The sequence below is a fragment of the Hermetia illucens genome, chromosome 4 (genome assembly GCF_905115235.1).
Source record: "Hermetia illucens chromosome 4, iHerIll2.2.curated.20191125, whole genome shotgun sequence".
NCBI classification, from domain to species: Eukaryota; Metazoa; Arthropoda; class Insecta; order Diptera; family Stratiomyidae; genus Hermetia; species Hermetia illucens.
Genome location: NC_051852.1, coordinates 145874686 through 145899269, shown reverse-complemented (window position 1 = coordinate 145899269; position 24584 = coordinate 145874686). Strand labels below are relative to the sequence as shown.

Sequence of the window (24584 nt, the reverse complement as noted above, 5' to 3'; positions counted from 1 at the left end):
TAAATGTTTGGATCGGGATAATTAGAGGCGATGGATCCGGGGTGCCACGGATCGACTTGAGCTGTTTCGCTGTTGAAGAAGATCCGACATGGGTGAAACTCTTCATAATCCATGGTTTAACTTTTCCCAAGGACTCTCGTGTTACATCCATTCAGAAATTATGGTTTGTCCCCCGATCAAATGAGAAAATTTTATGCAAGTCATGAAAAGTTGGTTTTTAGACATGGGCTCAACATATTTCTTCGACGTCTCCCGTGCCACTTGAGGCTGTCGGCTATGTTCGGTGACAAAGGGACGATAAAATTCATTTACGAATATGCAACACAACTTTTTTCCCTGCTTAACCTCCGTAGCATATCCATTGCACTCCTACTAATTTTCTTCTTCTCATCCTGGATAGGTAGGTAGGTATCAGTGGCCGCTCCGAGGAGCCCAATTAGCGCTTTGGTGCGCCGTTTTGATGATCCTGACATTCATTTTTTTTAAGTATCAATTTGAGAAAAATTATTTTTTTAGTTTTCTTTTCATAATTTTATTTATAAAACCCTTCTAGCCTCTTCTTAATTTCCCTCATAACGCTGAAATTCAGTTAAATACTTCCAGATTTGAAGATAGCACTTTTTTAAAATTACGAAAATGAGCATTAACTATTTTATTCTTGTTTTCACATAGACCAACTAATGGTGCATATAACTCACTGCATTTCCAACGTTGGTTTCTGGCTAAGGGGAAATGCATGCGAATGCAAATGATGCTAGGGATTTTGTTTTTGTAATGAGGCCACCTCGAAGCAAGACGGCTCCATACAAATAATGGAGCAATTCAAGCCAGCTTTTGTAGTTGTCCTATCCAAAGACGAATTTTCGTTCAAGGTCTGGTCCGAAAATTTATCGGGACATTTGGTAGCTGAGGAAAGTGAATCTTCAGTTAGCTGACTCGGGGAATTAGCTCGAGGCCGCTGTTGGATTCACATTGTTTTCCTTTTGAGTTCGGTATTTTAAAAATGAAAAACACAAAAGTAAAGTAATGATTTCGATTTAAAACCTGCGCCATTTAGTTCAGAGGAAGTTCCAGAAAATAGATTCTAAACGTTACACTAAAGCCAATAGCGAAGGAAGAACGCAGCGGCTTTCGAGAGCCCGTAAAATTTGCCGCTTGTGCTGTGTTTAAAGTTTTTCCAGGATTTAGAGGAATGTCAAAAAAGAGGTCATTTTTGACTAACTTCGTTCGAACTTTCATTTGGATTCAGCGACAACCACAATTTTCTGTGGTATTTAAGATGATCTACGGATTCACCCGTTTGATGGGGATCACATTCCACGTAAACCGGGCTAACTATGCAAATCTGGCCTCTTGTTGTTTGCAAAGAAGTCTTTGGTTGGGAATACCAACAAATCCGTGGAAAAAATGAAAGCAGAACATCTTTGCTTGCATATTTCTCCTGATTATCATTGTATGATTAACTTTTAAAGCTGCAGGTATACCTAAACTAGCATCGTAGGGCGCCAAAATAGATTCAGAATTTACAGTGCTATTAATATAATCCTGTATATGCTACATGATGGCTCTGTAAGCCAATTCTTGCAGTTCTAGAGGGCAGGGTCGCTGAATTTTCACTTGGTTCTTTCTTTTTATGATTTATTTAATTCTTTTTGTTAATTTATTCATTTTTCTTTTTTAACCCTCCTCCCCTCTAAGCCGCAAAACTCACAATTAACTAGGGCCGTGCCCCAATATTATGGCCTGAGGATGCTAAGACAGAGGTGGGGTCTGAAAAGTTCGCGCCTCTTGTACACCAAAGGCAGGAGAAGCATCGATTGAGGATCTGTCGTGGATCTTCCCTCTCAATGGCATCCTCGGGTCCGGAGTTTTATGGCTGCAAGCACGCGATCGAAAAGTTATTTTTTCTCGTTTTAATATCCGGCGTTAACTCTCGTGTTATATTCTAATAAGTTCGAGCGATTTTCCCTATCTTTGCTTGATTTTCCAGTTCCAGTGCGGATCCATGCATCGGCTTAAGGACACGTGAAATTTTGGAAAATGACACGTGAGGGACTGAAGTGTTTCAAAGGACTCCAACCTTGCACATCTCCAAGGCTGGCCAGCAAAGAGGCAAGAAAGTGCACGTCGACGAAACACTTCGATGGAGCGTCAATGTTTGTAGGCAGACCTTCACGGTCAACTTCGCCAACATTTTAGGTGTTTGAGATAGCTCTCACCCTTTTGGTCGTCTCCGGCCAGTGAGGACGAATTTTTGGTCATTGCATTGCTATTAAGTCGTTTCAGGGCACTTTCTTGTCAATGACCTCGCAATAAGGTAGGACTAGGAGTAGCTCTTTGCCTGACGGTACAAGTCATCTGCCGCCTTGTATTTCTTTATATCTTCTTCATCTCCAACTGAAGCACATGGGTATTAACTGGCGAAGACTGAACGCAATCTACCCTGAAAGAAAAGAAAAGATTTGACCTGTCGAACTATCAAAAACGAAGTATATATGGGATATAGTCCGGGGAGTGACATGGTGATATTTTTGAAGGCGAAAGTCAAATAAAAATTATATCAACACAATTTACTTACTTTATTTTATTAAAAAAAAATAGTAAAGGAATGGAAAGCGGAAGTTTAAAAGGAAGCAAAATAGCCCAAAGTTCCTTCTCACGAGGATTTACGGAAAACGCAATGACTGCTGGAAAGGTGGTTGCTTCTATACTAGTAAAAAATACCAAACCTGGCTTAATGTGATAGGATCCCACATTGGGCGCCATTTATAATATGCTAGTTACAGCGAATAACAGATAGATTGGGACGATCTAATATCATCGTAAGTTAATACTGGTGAACCATAAGGACAAAGCTTAATCTTAATATAGAATTTGGCGTTGTTTTTGACATTTGTGCTAAGCTGTGCTTAGTTTCGTGGGGAGCGATGGAGCCATTTGACGAATTGTTTCGACTGATGAAACATTGCCCACTCGAAGCTGAACAAAAATCCTAATCAAATGAATGGAAAAGCTAATCCTTCCCGTGGTACAGACATTCTGACGAATGTAACAAAAAGTTAAGCCGATGATAATCGTTGCTTATGATCACCAAAGTGCCCTTTAACCAGACCAGAGTTCCATGTGGAACTTGTGTGACAGGATCATATTGTTGCGCCTTCTTGCAAAAAGTTAACAGAACGCAAACGCCCAAATCTTTTTTAGTTATAAGTTACCAATTGCACATAATAAAGCACGCTCATACATTGGGACCATTGTGGTCGATTCACTGCCCATTATAAGCTGAAACTGCTGTCCCATATACTCTTCAGTTTAGACATGAGTTCACCAGATTTTGACTTGTTCCTTAAGTAAGCCAGCATTTTCTTTCCTTAATAGTAATAAAGGGATTTGCTCTTTGTTCTAAATAATAAAGAGACACATCATGGTTATAGCATGCCTACCAGACATCAGTATATCGATGAGTTGTATAACCGGCAAAAATTTTAGAATACCGCCTGCTTCTGCATTTTGTTCTTTCACCCGGTACTAGATATTCTCATCATCATCATCAACGGCGCAACAACCGGTATCCGGTCTAGGCCTGCCTTAATAAGGAACTCCAGACATCCCGGTTTTGCCCCGAGGTCCACCAATTCGATATCCCTAACAGCTGTCTGGCGTCCTGGCCCACGCCATCGCTCCATCTTAGGCAGGGTCTGCCTCGTCTTCTTTTCCTACCATAGATATTGCCCTTATAGACTTTCCGGGTGGGATCATCTTCATCCATACGGATTAAGTGACCCGCCCACCGTAACGTATTGAGCCGGATTTTATCCACAACCGGACGGTCATGGTATCGCTCATAGATTTCGTCATTGTGTAGGCTACGGAATCGTCCATCCTCATGTAGGGGGCCAAAAATTCTTCGGAGGATTCTTCTCTCGAACGCGGCCAAGAGTTCGCAATTTTTTTTGCTAAGAACCCAAGTTTCCGAGGAATACATGAGGACTGGCAAGATCATAGTCTTGTACAGTAAGAGCTTTGACCCTATGGTGAGACGTTTCGAGCGGAACAGTCTTTGTAAGCTGAAATAGGCTCTGTTGGCTGACAACAACCGTGCGCGGATTTCATCATCGTAGTTGTTATCGGTTGTGACTTTCGACCCTAGATAGGAGAAATTATCAACGGTCTCAAAGCTGTATTCTCCTATCCTTATTCTTGTTCGTGTTTGTGTTTGACCAGTGCGGTTTGATGTTGTTGGTTGATTCGTCTTCGGTGCTGACATCGCGACCATATATTTTGTGTTGCCTTCATTGATGTGCAGCCCAAGATCTCGCGCCGCCTGCTCGATCTGGATGAAGGCAGTTTGTACGTCTCGAGTGGTTCTTCCCATGATGTTCTGGCAGGCGAATTTGTCTGCCCTGCATAAATCCCGGACATTGTCCCAAGATATTTACGCAGGTTTGACTATCCTTCTAAAATCTGTGCAGAATGCCTTCGGATATTCTTAGGCTTCCTAGGTAATCATTTACCCGGCAGTAACCTGTGAATATCCCTTCTGTGATCGCAAGGCTAGGCTATGTTGGCTTAGGTTCAAAAAATCCTTCGAAACATTTGGTACATGCCATAAGTACTGTAGATGGTTCCTGGTAACTTCGACCAGAATAGTTCCTTTTCCCTTTCCTCCATTTTCCAGAGTAGCATTTATTTATTTATTTATTTATTTAATAAGGACAATACACAGAAAACAAATTCCTTATTATATATTATCCTCAGAGGGAAGAGCAAGAGGATAGCTTATTTTACGCTTAAAACTAGAGAAGAAAATAGAGTCAAAGGACCCAAGCTGTAGGGCGTTGTAGGATAGCCGGCATAGCCTCGGGATCGGAGAGTGGAAGTAAATCTCGAACTCCGCGAAAGGTACATCAAAAATGTTTGCGCTACGTGTGTTATAAAACGAGGTAATACGGAAAGCAATATCCGAGTTGGCGGAGCAGTCTATCAGACAATTGCAGAGTTTGAAAAAAGTACACATATCAAGGAAGATACGGCGTTGCTATAGGGAAGGGAGATTGAGCGTGCGGAGTCGAAACGGATAACCCGTGGAAGGTTCGTTTTGTAAAAGAGGGTCCAGGGGATTTACGTTGAACAACTTCAAGAGCGCGGCAGTTACGAATGCGGAAGTGGGACCAGACTACACAGCAATATTCAAGGATGTTTCTTACAAAGGAATTGAAGAGTGTTAAGGAGAGCGAGATTCAGGTAAAGTCGGAGGAGGAACGTAGGATAAAATCAGACATTTTGGAAGCTCTATTGATGATCTCAGCAAAGTGGGAATTGAAACGAAGTTTATCGTCGAATATTACACCCAGGTCTTTGAAGGAGGTCAGTAATGAAAGGGGTTGTCCACTGAGAGAATAGAAAAAGGATGTTGGGGAAGGTTTAAGCGAATAATACATCCAGTGGCATTTCTTGACATTCAGTGTTAGCTTGTTGACCGAACACCATTGTACTAAATTATCAAGCCTGAACTGTAAGAGAGCACAGTCCAACGGAGACGAAACAGGAGCAGACAACTTAAGGTCGTCTGCGTAAAGGAAATACGGGCAGATGAGGATGGACGCGAGGTCATTGATAAAAAACAGGAAGAGTAGCGGGCGAACTATAAAGCCTTGGGGAACACTAGAGGAAGGAGAGAAGGAACGAGATGAGTAACCATGGAAAGACATTTCGCAGGAACGGTATGAGAGATAAGGAGCAAAGCCAGGCGATGATTAAGGGAAGGAAGTCTAGTAATGAAAGTTTAAAGAGGAGAATGGAGGAGAACGGTATCAAAGGCTTTGGAAAAATCGGTATAAATAGCATGTAGCTCCTATCGTGAATTCTAGCATTTAGCAACAAAGTTGGTAAAAACCAGAAGGCTTGAAGCCGTAGATCTATGTTCCACGAAACCATGCTGCTCTTTGACCGAAGTGTGCGGTCAACCATTCGTTGACGTATCTTTCGAGGATTTTGGAGCAAGAGGAGAGAAGAGAAATGGGGCGTTAGTTCACAGCAAGAGAAGGGTCTCCACTGTTGTGGGGAGTTGGCAGTGGAGTCAGCGAAACTGATAGAAGAAGGGAAAGATTGAGTTGGATTACGAGAATTGCAAGCGTGAAACCAAAAGGGTTTTAAGTTACCGCGGGCATATGAATCCCCTCCCAATCCCACAAAAGGACTCAATTCCATAGAATGACGTCTTTGTTTGTTTCATTACCTTCTACCCTGATATGCCCTGGAACCCAAATATCCAAATGTTATTGTACAGGCTAAGCGTGTTTGAGACATTCTCAAATAATTTGACTGGATGATAGCTCATCGTTTGGAAGTGTAATGGTCTTCTTCCTACAGTACCTTTAAGGGTTCAAATAGGCGCACCTGCACCTGTGTTTACCGATCGGCTAAAAGTAGTTTTGCCCTGGAGTCAATAACTCTTGCGACTCTGCTGTAAGGGAACTATCGGTATACCAGGTAATAATCTGCTGGTTTAACCAGTGGATCTTCCCAATAACTTCCATGTGTACCCTCCATTCATACATGTTTCCAATTTCTTATTGAAATTGAAATAAAACTTCTTTTATAATGTTGTCCCTTAGTATCAGTTCGGGGTACCACATAAACACAATATCAATCTTCCTTTTATTTAGGCAGCTCTTCGCTTCACTGATGCCCTTGGACATCCCCAAGATTACCTTTTCCGCTTGCATCTGTATGTGAGGATGAAAGGAGCCAGGACTAAGAACACATCCTAGGATGTCATCAGACATATCCTCATGGTCCTGGTAATAGTAAGAGAAGTGATTGTTTGAAGTGTTTTCCGCGTTGAACTGAATGTATTTAGATTTTAGTTATACAAGCAAAATTCACGCGAAAGATCACAACAATTTAATATATTCTCATCGTTAATTAAATTATTCACAAAAAAAACAGGACAAAGACCCAACAAACAAAAATCACTTCACTTCCAGCTGTTGATAAACAAAAAACCAAACAAACCAAACATCGCGTGAATGCGCCAAAACTTGTTCTGCCAAAGTGCAACCAAAGGGCTCTCTTACTCCGAATCTTTTCTCGGACTAATCAAGATACCGTTGTTCGTTTCTCTTTCCCATGTAGAACCGGTTTTAAGAGCGCCCCTGCAAAGGATACTCTTCATTTGAGTGCATGCGCTCTGAAATACTCTTCTCAGATTCGGAATCATTTTTTCGGACTATGTTGCTTGATTGTACCGCTGCTGCTACTATTGTGCATTTCTGAATGAAAGAGATTTGTTTCAGTGGAGATTTATCTTTTTCCCAAGCTATTTGACGTTGCCAGATACTTTAGGTTTGAATTTCTTGGTCGTAGGCAGACAAGAACTCGAGCAACCTTCGAGTTGTCCGTTCAGTTTGATAGTAACATTTGTCGTGTTCGGTTTGTGTATGAAATCGGTCTGGTGTCTTTTGACGATATTATATCTTGTATCTTGGCCGAGAAGAAGTTAAGATACCACTCTAGTGGTAGATAAATTTTTGGAGTTTTGATTATAAGGAGACGAAGTGTAGAGTGTTCATTGAATGCAGAATGTGATAGTTGAGAAGGTGCGATTTTGATAATGCAGTGATATATATTGTATCTTATCCGAAAATTCAAGGATATACCTGTCTATCCCCTGTTACACAATTTTTTTAGTGATAGTGCACTAAAGTGAGTTCGACAGTTGCAATCGGTTTTTTAAACAGGATTAATTATCTTGGATATTGGGGCGGTAGTATAGGCTTGATCGACTTTCATTCAAGGTGAGTTCAACAAGGATCAGGATAACAAACTTATTTTCGAAAGGACTAAGAAATCAGATTGGGCCCACGATTAATTTGCCGTGTCCCCTTCCCTCCTAATTAGGATTGAATTCTTGAAATAATTCAACAACACTGCCGAAATAACAGATCCTTGGACTGGGGTGGTTTCGTCCTCGAAACTTCCGAACAGTGGTCTTTACGCTTCTACTCCTTGTTTACAGTTTCTGAAATCATTTTCCTTCTGCTTACACTCTAAACACCAACAGCTTGTCGCTGACTCCCTTGAGCGATGTAATCCCAACAATTTTGGTTGAAATTTAATTGCCTCCGTTCATCGTACTCCGCATTTCGATTGACAAGAAATCGAAAACTGACGACAGGACTAAAGTTTCCAAAGATTATTACAGTACGCCGAGAAGCCAAATTCGGGGGGAAACTCATTCAAAGAACTAAATTCTTCCAGATAGCGATTCAGTCCTGAATTCAGGAAGTTATAAAACATAGTAGTCCTGATTCTATAGTTGCCCAGGCGGTAGTTATAGAGCCCAAGGGGACTCTTATTTCCTTCCTGCCTTCGCCGCTCGTGAAGTCTGGCCTGGCGAACATGAGGAATCAAATTTATTCATTAGGTCGAAATCGGAGAGAAGGCCTTCTTGGAATCGGCTCAATGGAGGAATGGTAACATTGCACTCTGGTGCTATTATTCCTGCTCCCTTGTTTTGAGGAAGTAAGTACACCAACCAGCAAAACCATTCTTGTGCTTGGTCCGTTGTTCTTGTTGTTGTTCTGCAAGAAATGAAGGGACGTGATTTTAGCCTTTGGCTGGCCGATGATGCTGCTGATGATGATGATGACGGGTGTTATTGTTTTTGCAGAGACCAAAGAGATGTTTTGGAAATTCGGCACCTTGAGAAATCTGAATAGGGACTTTGTGTTTGGGGCGGCGAGGGTAGTGTTAGTTGGGTAGAGTAACTCAATTCCGCTGGGCCGGGAAATTCCTGTTATTAATGTATGTCATCTTAAATTTTGTATGCAATACAGTCGGGAATATAGCATTCCAAATGTTGTGACTATGTTGAAATATGATATTTTGTAATTTTCTTTTAGTTCAAAGGGATGCCATGGGAATAATAAGTGTGAGTAATGGACTTGGAATGGTGTTCATGGCACTTGTTGATGAGAAGATAGGCCGACAGTTGGTTTTAGTTTCTTATGAGAAGGACTTTTTGAGGGTATTTAATGATGTCCTGAAAGTTTATTACTTCATTTCATATGCTAATACCTATTTCATGTAAAAAGGCGTGAAATTTGCATGAATGCTGGGGATAGCAGGTCTTGGCTTCATATTGATAGGAAAGTAACGAAGGGTGCAGAAAGACTAGACATACTAAATGATTACCCACAGGACAACTTCGGGGCCGCTGGCTTAACAAAATGTTTATGCGTGGCTTTGATGGTGCTAGAGTGACATAATGTCTGACTCATGGGAAAACCATCGTTTTATGTATATGCACCGCAGAAAAAATTTACGATTAAATGAACGCATGCATCATGCTGATGCCAAGCACAGGTAAAGAGGAGGGTACAGGACGTATCTAGTGCTATCCTTAGTCAAATTTAGGAAGGTGCTAGGGAAACTATAGGTGAACCCCCAGCATAACTTAGATAACTTCAACATACTAAATCCTATCCCACTTCACGACTTGGTCAAGGAGGTTACAAAACAATGACCTAATCCTCCAGGCTAGTGGCTGGTGGACGACCAAACGTCATTATAAAAAAAGCAGTTCAGAAACCTGATCCAATACTTCCAACTGGATTGACTCAGCAGCAGCGATTTTGCAACCGAAGCCCAAATTATTTTATTGGAACCTGGAAGTGCGATCCCTGTACAGATCAGCGACAATAAGGGCTCTACTACTACAAGTGGAAAAATACAAATTAAACATCGTCATAGTTCAGGAAGTAAGCTCCTTTGTAGTGAAGTTGTGGATGTGAAACCGCGTACACTTTTCAAAACCGAGGAGTTTGGAGCCCCATTTATAACTGATAAAAAACTGAAGCCCCAAATTGACTGGTTGTGAAAAAATGTCCGAAAAAATGGTAAATTTTTCTAAGTCGAAATAATGACGAGGGAATCGAGGATAATTTTTATAGAAATTTATAGCGACTTCACGTTTCGCTGCCTCAGCATGTTTGACATTTCTGGGGATTGAGATCTTCCGTTAGAGCTCGTCCAAATAAGAATTCAGGGGGCCTCACAACATATTATATCCTTTGTAGAGAAGTGAATGATAAGATCATCGACATATTTATATATATAGGACTTTGGTCAACCGGCTGTACGCGTCAATACTTTCAGAGTCCCTACAGGCCAGGTTTATCCCGAAAACTTCCACGAATGAGGTTGGAATGATTTGTTAACTTTCCGCGGTTGTCCTTTGGCTATCGTGCAATCCTTTTATACCCTTTTAGAAAGTTAAGGATTAGTTTACAGAGATGAGGATGGAAATTGAACGTTTTTTCGGGTTATATAAAAATCTGTATTCCAGGCCTGACAAGTTGGGTAAGGTTTCTACCAATTAGGAAAGAAACAGTTTTCTTTTTTTTTGGAGAACAAGAAGAACGTCTGCTTACTCTTTGTGGGAAGTGGACTTTCAGCGTCCAGTGGTTAGCCACAAACTGGTGCAAATTACTTTTAAAAATTAATATGGGTAATTTGCCAAGTCCGGTCGACTTTTTCCTCTTGTCAAGTCGAAACAGAAAACTTTCTCGCAGCAGGAAAGGAAGTTAGCTGTTTGTGAAGTTGGCAGCTACGAGCGTTAATATATGACTTCAACTAAAAAGCTTTCTGCGCGTTTAGACCATCTCGTTTTGGAATTGGTACGCATGGTATACTTCGGCGTTTCTGTCGCACTTCTTGGTCTTCCAATTGTAAGACAATCCAGTGCAGTGTCTCAATACACGGCATTAGAAAGACATGCATTTATCGATGGCTTTCAAAGAGCAAACGATCCACGAAGGGGCTCCGTAGCATATCATAGGCCTGATGTGAATCCTGTAAAGGATTAGTTTGGTTTTGGTGCTTAGACCCACTTTCTTACGAAGAAGAGTGTAGATGCTACCCAATGCACCATTTGCCTTGCCAATACTGAGTTTGACATGATTATTAAATGCTACAAATTCATTGAAATTGATTCCTAGATATTTGATCGATTTCGGCCATCTCTCTATAGAATTCCCGATTTCCAGTTTCAGGCGCTTAGCCTTCCTGTGGATGGATCTAGATCAGAAGTATCTAGAAAATACAGACTTGCGTCTTCGCTGAATTACGTTTAATACCCCAGCTATGGTAGTAGTAGCAGAAGTCAACCCAGTATTTCTCTATTTCGCTAACTGCCTTTTCGGGTCGGAAGGTGGAGGAGTAGACGAGAGTATCATCAGCATACCGTACCGACCTCAGGGAAGGGGACATCAGCTGTGAAAATGTTGTACAGAGTGGAACCAGAAATGGATCCCTGCCCTTGTTACCGGCAGGAGATCGGAAATCTCATTTCCAACACTGATGTAAAAATGTCGAGTCTCGAAGAACTGATGGCAAGTCTGATCATCGGGATTAGGAATTCGTACTTAATTATCATAGTTTATAGATTAGTCCGTTCACCCAGACAGAATCAAAGACCTTTTCCAAGTTCAGAGCACATGCTATCGTAGGTTTATTGTTCACGTTAAGTCGTGTCGTGGAGGTAGCTCAGAGCGTGCTATGTTCTGTGTTTAGCACGGAATCCGATGATGATGATCTGGCATTATGTTATTGAAATTGTAGTGCTAGACTAGTCCCACTGTCCATGCTCTCTCAAAAAGTTTCCTTAAGTTAGATAAAAGTGGAACGGCCCTGAACTTCCCAGGTTCGCAGGAGGCACCTCTTTTTCGGATGGCTATAATCTTGGCTATTTTCCAGGTGGATGGGAAGTAGCTATTATTAATTAAGTGAATTCTCTGACTGTTGAATCAACAGTCGAAGTAAGAGCCGTTCTGTTGCTAGGAGGGGTTGCATTGAGCTGTCGCTCAAAGAATTCCACAAGTGTTGAGGGGTGCTGGCCTTGCTCTTTGATAAGAGCGAAGATTTTACCGTGATCCTCGATGCATTCGGCGAAGATGAGAGTCCTATCCGCCCTCATATTATTTAAAGTGGTTTTTATCCCTTTCGACTTAAGGGACCTTAACAATTTAGGAACGTCTAGGAAGTATCAGGTAAGTACCGGTATTTTCTGGACGGGGGTTGGGGTGAGATTAGCCTGCAGAGTGTTTCTAGCAGTCTTCACATTTTTGGCAATAATCTTACTTTTTTCGGCTTTCGCCTTGTTACAAAGTTAAACTGATCCTCCGATGTTGCCGCTTAGTAGTTGTTGCTTTCTACAATTACTGCCTCGGTGAAAGCAAATGCACATACCAGGATGTCGTCCATCAGTTCCATCAATTGCCCCAATTGCTCCGTTTGCTGTTGTAGCTGCTGCTGGTCCTTTTCTGCTGCTTCTCTCTCCCCGCTCTAAGTTCTGCTCGGAGTTCAGTAATCTCCTCTTTCAGCATGGTAATAATTTCAAGCAAGTCTACTCAAAACTCATCTCCGGGGCTGGGGCCCCCCTCTTTGTCAGAAAGGTCCCCGGTCTTCGCCTTCTCGGCGGACATTTCCTTGCTTTTCTGCTGCTGCCGCTACCTGCAATTCTGTCCTGAGGATGCGATTTCCACCTGTGGAGAATAAAAAAACTATAAAAATAGATGTTATCCATCCGACTAACGTCCGTCGGTCGGTAGAATTAATCTTGAAATTTTTTTTTTCTTATCCGTCGCGGCTTACTGCCGACCGAAGTCGGTTCAAATTGCTCCAAAAACTGAAGGTTTTTCTCCTCGTTGGTTGGTTCTGAAATGTCACGTCTGGTCGTGACCGCTGTCCCGACTGAACTGATGACTCCATTTATATATAATCGCAAGCACGGCGAATTATATTTAAGTGAACTCCGTCCTAAGTTCAAACTTAGACCAGGCCAAAGTGAAAAGCGGAAGTATGTTGTTTTCTAAGTGGTCCGGTCCGTGATCAAGTGGATGAGGATTCAGAACTCCCAGCATCCTCATGAAACGAATTCACTTCGGCGGTCACATTGCTCCCCTAGCCGAAATGGTCAGTCAAGATTTTTGATAAACTTGGGTGTTTAACCGAAAAAGAGGAGTCTGTAGACCACAAGAGAAGAAGTATATTGCTTTCCTAGTGGTCCGGTCCGTCATCAAGTGCATGCGGGCTCAGGACTCCCAACATCCTCAACAAAAAAAGTTGTAAATAAAGGATTTAATCTTATTCTCCCCAAGAAGTATTTGCAGGTCTTCTTTTGATTTTGCAAGGATTATACTATGTCGCCCAAGGTTTTGCTTGATGAGGTAGAGTTAAAATTACTGCATTGTTTCTAGGTTGGATCTGGACAATGATTGTTGACGAAGCGCCCTTCTGGAGCATAGTGGAACTATGGAAGCAAATCGGTCAAAGTAAAGAATTGAAGACTGTGTTGATTGCTGAAAGTGGTACGAACATAACACCCTTGAGCCCTGATGTCGCTTGCGCATACGCCGTGGAAACGGAAAATTACTGCTGCATGAGAAGGAGAAACTGAAGCAAAGAATAATGATTTCAGAACTGTTAATCGTATAATGTTCATTGCAATTTAACTTCATGTGGATGGAATAGGTGCTCACCGTCAACAAACAATCATAAGCGACCTGATCAATACACTCGAACGGAACAAAGCGACTGGACTTAACAGTATCCTTATACAACTTTTTCTTAAAACGACTTAAGTTTTTGCGGAGTAGTAGTAGTAGTAGTAATTTAGAAATTCTGGAAATCTGAGATTTTTCTAATGAGAAGAAGAATGGGATGGTTGTTAAAATTCCCAAAAAACACCCATCCTCAATGCGACGGCTGTTGGATATTTGAGTGCTCCTTGTTGTTGAGAAAATAACAGCCCAAATAATCCTGAAAAATATCAGAAAACATCTCGATGACTCTATCAACAAATGGCAGGTTGCTTCTGGTCTGGGGTTTACATTTGGATCTAGGGAATCATTTTGAAATCTTCGGCTTACCTGCTCTTATCCAGCCTCAATGGGGAGAGTAATGGTAATGGACAGCGCCTTTTCGATTTTACATCCTGCAGAAGTATGGTCATAAAGTCGACGATGATGGGCACGATAACTCAAGTGCAGATGCAGTATACGCCTATTAATCCATTGGCAACTTAAACAGAATTAAAACGAAAGGCAGGCCAGCCCCTTTTCAGAAAGATCTCCACCGACACCAGAGGAACGCGACTACATAAGTCCCACAAGATAGTTGCATACGCTCTCTCTGTGTAAAAAAGTCGCCTCAGACCATCATTCAAATTAAAACAACGATGGCCTGATGCACTAGATGATCCAGCCAAGTCCACCCCGCTAATAACCGGAGTAAAGGCTAAAAAGGCAGAAGATATTGATGAAGTGTAAAGTTGAAAGGAAAATGGCAAGCTGTTGATATTTAAGGATAGGGCTTGGAGTTGAGACGTTAAATTTTACTAACTAATAGTTAGTAAACCACATGAGTGGCTCAAGAAATGGCAGCTTCAGAGGTTTTTCCCTAGGATAGTGATAAAACACTGTGGAAATCCGAGCAATTAATCGTTTTTTTTTTTTTTTTGAGGATTGAAGGATCCTAAGTCCGTATCTACTTGATGTCGGACCGAACCAAACTCCCTCTTTTTTCTGGTCCACGGACCCCTCGTTTGGGCTTCGTACCAGGTCAAAGGGAACTCGTCAGACGCTGCTTCATCTCTGCCCTGGGAGCAGCGTGATCGAAGCAGTTCGAAGATGTAAAATGCTCCATTATACAATTCGCAGAACATGGCGTAACTACGAATTATATTGAGTGTAAATCTGTCAATTTTTTCGGCCAGACGTGAAAATGTTTTCAGCTTTGGCTCAAAATGTAAAATAACTTAATTCGTAGTCATATCTTGTTCTTTGAATTATATAATGGAGCATTTTACATCAGCGAACCGCTCCGGTCGCGATGCTCTCAGGGGAAAGGTGAGACAGCACCGGACGACTGCCTCTGCCCTGGTACGAAACCGTAAAACCGTGTCGCTTTTTAATTAATCGTTTTTTATTAGAATTCAGACCAGAGCCAAGACCTCGAATTGTATCGCCAATGCTTATCCAAAAATACATGAATTTCATCCATTTAGTGGGTTTCATCAGAATTGAAATTTGAATTGAATTCCTGAAGCCAATTTAGCAAGATTATCCCAGGGTGGCTGTATTCCCAACATTTCAGAGAAAAAATATTTTTTCCCCTCTGAGTCATAAGCGGCAATATTCAGTAAGGCTAAAACGATGCTCTTCCGGGAAAAATGAGTATTGAATAGATAAAATTCCACAAATGTAGCCGATATTCATGTTTAGCCTCCAGGGAGCAAACCTACTTTTAGCAACTTTCCTAGAAAAGATTTTATTGGTGAATTGGGTGAAATGATTTGGAAATAAACTATATTTAGTAAAGAGAACATTCCACCGTTTTTATTTATTTTATAATTACAGTAGAATCCCGATAATTCGTATGGTCAAGGGACTGGCGAGTTGGAACGAAATATTGGGAGTACCAATTATCCGGAGTGCAAAATAGAGAAAATTAACTCTGGAGACCGGCAAATTTGTATGAATTAGCCGAAAATACGGATAATCGAATCATCAGGACTCGATGGGAGGCAGGCTTAGGGTCTTTTCCTGTTATGTATGTATGATACAGTTGGTTAGTGATTCAGAAATTTTAATTACAAATAGAATATTAAGGAAGATCAAAAGGCGCACCCAAACGTATCTAGATATCTATCTCAAGTAAAAGTTTCACAAAGAGGACGACACAAGATCTGCATATTTCTAAATTTCTTCCACCTCCGTAACATCCCACGTATCCCTACAACATTATTCCAAAAATAACTCAATGAAATTAATAAACATTTTTCCTCGAATTTATATACCGAAACCACTTGAAAACTCCTTAGGAAGTGAAATTTACGATTCAAATGAGTATTATCCTTGCTGAATATTTTCAGGGGGAACTTTGCATAATTCTCCATTTTTATACATGAAAAGGGAAATTTTGCATAATTTATTAGTGGTCAGCATGGTTATTGTTGGAACAATTAGTATTTATTTGTCCGTAATATCCGACACGAAACTGACCTTACAAGCGTGACTTGAAACCGTTTACTTTTCTAGTCTGTGGAAACATGAAAAATACTCTACTAGAGTCAACCTTAATTACCGCATCCTGTAAATCAAAAGAAATTTTACGAAGGTCCTGGGTGAAGTCGATTGGGTGTAATATGCACGCGACGCTTAATAAATTTTCTAATACGCGTATATCAGGAAGGAGGGGCTTCCAGACACCGCTATATATATTTAGCATATGTTTGCCATTTTCTGGAAATTGTTTGGGATTAAAAGGATATTATAGGCTCAAGGAAAACACGGTTCGTAGGGGCTCTTCTACTTTTTTATGGATTTCAACGGGAACTACGCAGGGGCACTCATATTTCCCATTGTACCCTGTTCCATTCAAGTAGAAGTACCAAACTCACAGTTGAGGGTTTGTGCTAGTTATTTATTGTATTACGGTTAACTTTGGATGATGTTTTGTTTGTTACTATATCTTTGTTACTTTAGTTTTGAATTTTCCGCGAATTTCCTCGGCATCATCAACTTAACTAAAATGGCTGCTATTCACCCCTTCACCCCCATACGCTACGATTCGCTAAAATACGCTTAAACACCCCCAGGACTTCCCGAAATGCCTCCAGCCTCCTCTACTGCTCTCTGCCAAGTGCTCTTGGGGCGAACCGCTCGTCAATATCCCGGGAGTGTGAATGTCATTGCAATGGCATAGCAGCAATGGAATTGTCGCTCTTCCTTACTTTGTGACCTATCCACTGCCATTTCCGCTACCAATCCCCTCGCTCACGGGTGACAGGCCTGAGCGTCGACCAAGTGTAACGCCGGCGTACTCGGATGATACGTCGCAGCCAGGTATTAATGAAGCCTTCAAGTTTTGAAGTGACACTAGTGGTTACTTTTGATGCCCTACTCCCACGTAGCAACAGAGAAAGACTTAAAAGCGGGGAGAAATTTTTGAAGACGACCGTCTAAGACATAGCATGAGAGATTTTTGCTCGCTGAAAATACCCCGAGTAATACTATAACTGGATGTATCTTATTCAGCAGTTTCTTTTGAGTATTGTCTGATACTCTGTTTTACTCAATGTGTTCCTTCCTTTCGGGACCTCTTTCAAACCTCACACTTAAATTTTCAATTTTATTTCATTGAAATTGCGATTCTATTGAGATTATTGTGGACTTTGTTTATTTAAGTATTGTATATAAGTACAGTCCACCCATTTATGCGATTGGTGGCTTCTTGCATTTCCCGCATGATTTCTTCAGCATATTCCTGTTCAAATAAAGACGTCATCCCCCAATGTCGTCATTTTGCTTCGGCACAGTTCAGGAGATTATTGCTATATAAGGAATGCATAGGTAGACCAAAATCACAGCACAACAAGGGACCAACTTTCCGCCCCATCTAAATGTGATGTTATCCAATGCAAGGAGTTATGAAAAGAGCGAAATAAATGGAAGTCTGGCAGCGTAAAGTCAGTCAAGTATACTGAGTAGAGCAACACATCCCATTGAGGCTTCAACATTTTTTATCAGTAGCGAAGCGTGTGTAGGATCTCGCATTATCAGCGTGAAACACGGCTCTTTTACAATTTAGGTGCTTTAGTCATATCTGCTCTGCTGATTGTTCGATTGTTGAAGTAGCACAAGAAGAGCTTAACAATCCCACTATACTGAGAGCATAATTTTCCTTTGATGAAGTTCTACCTTTAAAGTCGTTTACGGCGAATCATTCCGTCCGAACCATGCCCGTTTAAATTCTAGTTGGTTGTCTATAATTTTCTTCTCTTCACCAGTTACCATTTTTTTCAAAAAGAATCGTTTGCTTCCTGCTTAGATAGCATACCACGGATGTTTAGACCCCCCCGTCAAATGAACTTATTTGAGTTTATGAGAAATCCATATTTCCAGGCTGCTTAGGTATCCAAGTTTCTTTAGATAGAAGTTAACACTTTTTTGACTGATCTTCAATGCTTCAATCGTGCTTTGGCACACACTTCGAAACATCTTTGATATCGAAATTACCAGCGCGGTATAGCTGGAAGCGGTTATGGCTATAACAGTCTTATGAATTACCATCACCGTAAATTTTATCTAATTTTCTCACCAGTTTCAGAGCATTCTTCCCTTTACGAAAATAAAACTGAAAAATGCGGCGAAAATACATGTATTTCTCGGAAACCTGGGTTCTTGGCAAAAAAAATTGCGAACTATTAGCCGCGTTCGAGAGAAGAATCCTCCGAAGAGTTAACCGCCCCCTACATGAGGATGGAAAATTCCGTAGCCTACATAACGACAAAATTTATGAGCGATGCCACGACCGTCTGGTTGTGGATTAAATCCAGCTCAACAGGTTGCGGTGGATAGGTCACTTAATCCGCATGGATGAGAATGATCCAGCCCGGAAAGTTTATAAGGGCAATATCTATGGTAGAAAAAGAAGACGAGGCAAACCCTGCCTAAGATGGAACGATGGCGTAGGGCAAGAGGACAGACAGCTCTTAGGAATATCGAATTGGTGGACCTCTGTACAAGACCGGGGTGTGAGATGGGGCGGTTATTTGCAACTCTTTTGGGCGAAGTGAAAAGTATGAGGATAATGACGTTCTAAGTGAAGTGCACAAAAATAGTACAAGACCGCTACTTTAGGGTTATTCTCTAGTAACATATTACTTTACTCGAATGAAATCATGGCTTTTAGATGTGTCACCATTCTTTAGCATACCTAGGTCTGCCCAAATATAAGGCGCATATGTTCGAAATCTTATTAAGAGTTAAGGAAAAAGCATAAAAAGAAGAAGAAGAAACAGAGTTGGAAAATTTGAATATATCCTGAGTCTCCATTTACATACTTGATAGTAAGCCGCACTAATTTCGAGGAGGAACTGACTCCTACCATATAATACCTAGACCACTCGCTTTTGGTCAACAATCCACATTTTTAATTCAAAAATTGCTTGCGATTTCGTCGTGAGACCAGAGGGTACTCCTTAGATGCAAACACACCTCTGCCAGGCGATACGAAGTAAGTAAAACCGTTACTAATGTTGCTTGGTTCGATTGTAATGATGGAAAAACAACTAATTCCTACATTCTAGTCCATAAACTAAAAGCTTTGGGGAATTTTTTATTTCGAAAGTGGCTGACGTTTTCACACAGAATCTTAGTCATTGAACTGAACCATGCCGCTGTTTGACTTAGGACAAATGTAGACATCTCCACCAATCGTTAAATATAAATGGATATATATGTATATAGGCCTTATCATGAGATCCATTTTCAGTATTTCAGTACTTCCGCCTTTTATCTTGCTTGATAGGTTGTAGTCCTTAGTTTTTGCCTATTGGTGCCTTACCCACCGCAACTTATTGGAGTCCACCGTTGGAGCCCATTAGGTCGTCCACTTTATGGTTTCTAGCTATAATGAGAAGCATGAATTCTGGCATGATAAGTTTCCATACAACCTTATCTGTTTGGGATGGTCAGTTTTATCATGGTACCTATTTCTTTCATATAGACCGCAGTGCGACACTGGCAACAACTAAGAATCAATAATATCCCGAATACGATAGGAGGGGGAATTTAACCCAATAACACATCACTTTCGAAAAGGTCTGCCAGATCTTCACTATTAAATCATCTATGAATCTCAAACAATAAAACAAATATTTAGATTTGGTGAAAATCTGAAACAATACACTCCAGTGAGTAGGTTGTCTAACCTATATGGGCTAAGATAATCCAACAAGTGATCCAAGTCTATGGTGGCAGTATAAGACATGGCAGAACCTCCCTCAGATTGAAGTATGGCGTAGGCGAGAACGGCAGGCCGCTGCTAAGAATATCAAATAACTGGATGTTCAAATCTCCCGCTTCTCAACAAAGTCAAAATGGATTTCAAGCGGCAATTCACCAGGACATCATTCTTATGAACCCAACTTGTGTAAATTTACAGCGGTTCTTTTTCTACATCTCCGCTTGACGTTTATCATCATCTTTCACGCGCAATTCGCTGTTTACTGTTTTCTCGTTCTCGTTTTCGTTTTCGTTTCCATCTTCTATTTTCTTCTCATCCTGCTTTGTGCGGGCAATAAAACCAACTAATCAAAATTAATCTTTGTGTTTTGTTTTGATATCAACTCGTTCTCACCCAACCGTGAATTTGGTTAAATCTCGAAAGAAGTCCGGTCCCAGTATTTTCAAAGAACGCGTTTTTCGAATATTGTTTTTAAAGCGTTTCTCGAACACTGGACCTGTCGCAAAACAGGAATATTTTATTTTTCCCACACCAATAGGCCTAGAAAGGACTTCAATTGTTTTTCTTTTGTGTAAAATTCGAAGTGGGTTTTTTTTCTCCGAACAAGTATGCGAGGTACCAAATGAAAGGCCATGTTTAGCACAACGAAACCAGTCTCACATTTAACATTGGTTGTAGTGGCTAAATATAATCTTGAAGTAAGACAGGGGTCTCAGAAACTACCAAGCTGGAAAGTGTCAATAAAATCATGATGATCATAGTTAAAGTTAGTTAGATGATTTGAACTTCATATACTGGATTTCGAAAAAAAAGTACACTTGAAAAGAAGCAACTCCGGTGAATTATATTTTGGACTTCTCATACATCCCAGATTTTACCTGAATAAAGCCACAGGAATGCCCCAACATCGCACACTGCTCCACAATGATCCCAAAAGTGTTAAGTAAAGGAGGACCCAGAACAGAAACCAGCCTGCTTTCTGTCGATCAAGATTTCGAGATGCTTTTTCATGCGTTTTTGGATCATTGAAGCTATAGATTATCCTTGCGATAAAGGCAAGCATGCAAATGTCTCTTCTGTTGACGCGTTCAAGACGAGCGTACTTCCTAATTTAAACAAAAAAGTTGTTATTACGATTTACTGGGAAAGATCTCAGATTTCTAGCATTTAGGAACACGCATCAAAAAAACTACATACTAAACACTAATCTAGGGTAGTGGTCATTAAGTTAAGCATTGTAGAAAGTGGATTAGCAAAGAAGCGAGATAGCGCGTGTCGACAGGACACTTCAATGAAACCGCAGTGTTTGGGGGTGTAAGCTCTGCACTCCTGGTTGACTTCAACCAACACCAATAGTCCATTGCTACCCGAAACATGGAAATTCCGGGTTCCAATTTGTTTCCTTCCTTTCCTTCCTTTTGCTTCAAATTCACTGAGAAATAGTAAAGTCGAATCTACTTCAGCTTCAGCTTTTTTTAAATCCTCTTTGAATTTAATTTTTTTTTATGCATGTGTGGTTGACTATTTGAAGGCTTTTGCAGGGCCTATTTCAGTTTTCGCAGAATCTTTATTATTGCCAGACCTTCGGAAGAAAGTTCATAATGATCACTTCCTGATGTTCTACAATCAACTTCAGAGACAAATTCTCTCACAAGTCAGGAATTCCATCTCCAAACTGACAAAACAGAAATCTCCAACATAATCCAAACTCTCAACAAAAGAGAAACTCCGGGTTGGAACAATATCTCCAACGAATGTCTCCAAAACATACCTGAAAATAGGATAGAGTCCATCTACATTATTTTCAACGCAATGTTCAAAATGGAATACTATCCTAAAGATTGGAAGAAAGCAATAATTATTGTTATTCCAAAACTAGGAAAGGATCCCTCAAAACTGGAGGCCAATTAGCCTTCTGCCGACCATTGCCAAAATCGCGGGAAAACATCATTCCGGAAGCCCAATACGGATTCAAGCAAAACCACTCCTGCGAGCTTCAATTCGCAAGAGTGGTAGACAACATCCGATCAGGTCTAAACCGAAGGCAATCAACAGGCATGATCATGTTCGACATTAACAAAGCATTTGACAAAGTCCCACATTCTGATCTTATTTATAAGATGAAAAAATTTCAAGTCCCGTCCCAAATCACATATATTGTAGAATCTTATCTACAAAACAGATCCTTCTCGGTCTAAATAGAGAAACATAACTCTAGTGTACACCCAATCGAAGCAGGAGTTCCTCAGGGATCACCTCTCTCACCGCTCCTTTACACCATATACATTGCAGACATCCCAACATTCTCTCTTCTAAACACCAGGCTGTCACTTTTCGCAGACGACACCTGTATCTTCCAAACGTCCAAAAACAGTAAACTAATCACGGACAAACTCCAAACTGTCACAAACTCGCTATTAAAATATTTCCGGAGGTGGAAAATAAATCAGCGCTGCTGGCACTCGCTACAATGGGTACTAAAGTAGAACTACAGCAGAAATTTCGTAAACCCCTGAGTCTACTGCAGACCTTTATGGATAACATGCAATGACAAAAAACAAAAAATATGGAGGAAATGGTAAAACAAAGGAACAAACTAATCCGAGAGACGTTGCCCCAAGGAGCCCTCAGACATCGCGGAAGCAGGCCTTTCGGGAGAGCACAAAATGAAAGGTGGTGGCTTCCAAAGGACATTAGCATACTCAGTAGGGTGTGGGATTTTTGTTCGTGAAGGGTGGCCCGCTGGCGAAAAGCGTTAAGAGGCAGAAGGAAATGTTGATAACTCCAAAGCAGAATACAGAAACTATTAGTTACAATTTATTTAGAGGGGATGAAACGACGGCAAATCTGGAAAGATATGCATGTCAGTTAAAATTTTCATAGCGCAAGAATCCTTGCGTATAATACCTGAATTTTCAGCAAGTGAATGAATATCTGCTCAAAGCTAAGGATCGTGGGGCCGTACAGTTGTTGATTTTTGCGCTAAGACTGAAGGCACAGGAGATCCTTTTGGAAAATTATGATCAAGGAAGCGGTAGTCATTTCGTTGTTTCGGAAACTATAAAGAAATGCAAAGGACAATTCGATTAAGCAAAAAGTATTAGAGTAGGTAAGATTTTGTGAATAATGAAATTCAACAAACGTCCGAAGTTGCTATTCTGGGACTACTAAGGTTCATCAACTGTTCAATCTTTGGTTTTTTTAAGTCTTTTCAATAGAGTGGCCAATTTCTTTTTGCATGATCAGTGTACCTTTCAAAATTCTCTTGTGGATTTTAGTCCATTCTATCCTTAAAGATTTTCTGTCATCATTTTTGCTGAAGTTTGTATATTTGCCAACAAAAGGAAGTATATTACAGAAGTTAGAAATACCAAAATATTAAAAGACAAATCTTTTAGACCGTACTCTAGATTTTAGGCAATATTTTCAGAGCACTCCATTGCACTTTGAAGAGAGCGTGGAATTTCAGAAAAAGATTTTTTTCAGGCACCAAATTTTCTCTCCTTTACTGAAAAGGCTCAAACCATCCTTTAAGCTAATAAAATAAATCGATTTTCAGTGTTGAAACCACTATAGTTGGGTCTCAGTACGAAAAGATATAACTGACTAGCAAAAAAGCTATCTAGTGGAAAAGAAATTCATGGTTGTTCTTATCAGATAATCCGCCCTTTAAATGGAAATTATTATTTCGATCTAATGCTTACTCATCCAAGATTCGATATTTAGTCGATTTGGGTCCTTTACTTCCTACAGTTTTACTTTTTTTGTTCTTATTTATGCTCGTAGGATCTCCTGGAAATTCTTTGCTCAAAATGAGCAAATGTCTATACCACATCACTATAAGTGGTCACCTAAATATACCCTCACGAAAAGGCAAAACCATGCAAAGTGCTTGGTTTTTGCTTTTGCAAAAAAAAATACCACTCCAGCCGATTTTATTATTTATACCGTTCTGGTGAACCTTTCAATCACGTAAAGAACTTTTCCAGTTTTCTCTCGGCACTTCAGACCTTCAAATCTATAGCCATCAGCGAACAAGTATCTATTCAGAAGGTGCTATTATGCGTTGTCGTCCCGAGCAATTACAGAAGGCGTAGCGTCCTTAGAGAAAATCTTCTCTGCATAAAAGAAACTCTTAGTTTACCTGATCCTGTTCATACCGAGTCGGTCGTTGTCTTCTTAATACCATATCACCGTCATAGTCGCCGCTCCCGGGGAGGATTATTATTCGCTTTTATTTGTTGACTGCTGCTTTGTTCGTTTGTTGCACATTTCAATTTCAATTCTACGGAAACGTCCTGGCATTTTTCCGTTGATGGTTGGTTGACATGTGGATTTATCCTTTTTCAGGAAAAAAAAATCAGCTTGTCTAGTATAAATTGTATTGCGTACTTGTGTATGGAGACGTGGTGTTTGGGAAGATGTTTTCCTCTATTTTTTAGTGGAATTTTCTTGCGGAGATTATAAAAATTGATCGTAGGTGATGCAGAAGACATGCCAGATTTGGTACTCGAGCGAATGTAAAAATATTGTAAAAATCAACATTCTACTCAAGAAGGACAAACTTAGAAAAAACCATGGAAATTCGTAACTAGTTTGCATCTCATCATTTCACTCAGATAATGCATTCCTCTGACAGATAGACTGTCAACCGATTTTTAAAAAAGCTTTGTTTTATACAGAACCTTAAAAATCAACTCTCATGTCCTATTTCTAAAAAAATCATCGTCCTAAGGGTCCCATTTTCCTCAAAAAACCTATGTATGCGT

General features: G+C 40.5%; 1 protein-coding gene across 2 annotated transcripts in view; it reads left to right on the top strand.

Moving 5' to 3' along the window:
• Positions 1-7380: 7380 nt before the first annotated feature.
• The window catches only part of LOC119654308 (protein slit), a 364703-nt gene continuing 347499 nt past the window's right edge, over positions 7381-24584 (top strand). For both annotated transcript variants that reach the window (XM_038059629.1, XM_038059628.1), the window contains exon 1: positions 7381-7799. The gene's annotated coding sequence lies outside the window, so the exon portion shown is untranslated. The remainder of the gene's footprint in view (positions 7800-24584) is intronic.